Source organism: Myotis davidii, unplaced genomic scaffold, assembly GCF_000327345.1.
Source record: "Myotis davidii unplaced genomic scaffold, ASM32734v1 scaffold618, whole genome shotgun sequence".
Lineage (NCBI taxonomy): Eukaryota > Metazoa > Chordata > Mammalia > Chiroptera > Vespertilionidae > Myotis > Myotis davidii.
In genome coordinates this window covers 683,171-684,217 of record NW_006289199.1, presented here as the reverse complement: position 1 = coordinate 684,217, position 1,047 = coordinate 683,171, and the positions used below count along the sequence as shown (strand labels likewise).

The 1,047-nt window shown below is 63.3% G+C and overlaps 2 protein-coding genes across 3 annotated transcripts in view; one reads left to right on the top strand and one right to left on the bottom strand.

Moving 5' to 3' along the window:
• Positions 1 to 1,047, bottom strand: part of RASSF4 (Ras association domain family member 4) — a 28,146-nt gene that overhangs the window by 7,376 nt on the left and 19,723 nt on the right. The gene's annotated exons all lie outside the window — the stretch shown is intronic.
• Positions 443 to 1,047, top strand: part of LOC102752172 (chromosome unknown open reading frame, human C10orf10) — a 1,699-nt gene continuing 1,094 nt past the window's right edge. The window contains exon 1 of the mRNA XM_006761415.2: positions 443 to 669. The gene's annotated coding sequence lies outside the window, so the exon portion shown is untranslated. The remainder of the gene's footprint in view (positions 670 to 1,047) is intronic.

The following is a 1,047-nucleotide window of genomic DNA, read 5'->3' as shown; positions in this document are numbered from 1 at the left end:
GGAAACTCGGTCTGGGAGCCGCGGCCGCACCAACATCAGCGCAGTATAGGGCGCCCTCCACCGCACCGTGCCGGGTCGCAGCCCCATGTCACCACTGGAAAGTATTACATCTGGGCTAAAACCAGGACCCTGGGCGCTGCCTTGGTCCCAGGCCAGGGAGGGCACTGTCACCTTGGCTCAGGCTTAGGCAGCAGGCCTACTGCCAGGTGGTGGTAGCAGCCCTAGGGCAGCCTCTCCCGGCCTGGGCCGAGGTGACCGGCAGCGGTGCCCGCCCCGCCCCTGCCCTGCAGAGTAAACACTTCCAGCGCCTCCCACAGCACAAACACTTGCTCCTGGTGGGCGCTGGGCCAGGCCGGCCCCCAAGCTGTTTTCCTGAGAGCCTCCCTGACGGCTGTTTTGGGCCTCGTGACAGTAGCTGACCAGTGGGAAGGTATAAAAGCCGCGGCGGGGCCTCTGGGTTTGCCAGACAGTCGGGGAGGGTTCTGCTCTGGACAGTGGCACATCGGACAGAGGGTGGCACACTGTCCTTACCCTCATCCCGACCGTCTGTCATCGGACACAGGGCTCCGACCGCTGGGCCCGCATCCGCTGCCCCCAACTTCGTGGGGCTTCCCGAGCCCGGCCTTGCTCCTCCGCATCCCTGCTACCCCTGGGGCCCCTCGGTCACAGGTAAGAGAGAGCCCCCGCCCCCTGGTTTGAGAGAAAACAAATGGCTCTGTGTGTCTTCCCGGGTGGGTAGTCCTCAGCCGGGGACCTGCCCAGCCTCAGGGAGGGTGAGAGACGGGGAGCAGCCAGTGGCAGTGACTGGCTGTAGAGGGCTCTACACCACAAAGGGTTTCACAGGAGCTGCCACTCATGTGATTCTCACACCACACGCCCCTGTGAAGCAGGTACCTCCAACCCCGTTTGATGGATGAGTAAGTAGAGGCTGGGAGAGGTGACACTGACAAAGGTCCCCGAGTCAGGAAGGGGCAGAGTCTGGTTGTAAGCCTAGTTCCCTCCACCTGCAGCCCGAGGCTGGGTTCTCTTATTCGCATGGGCTTTAAT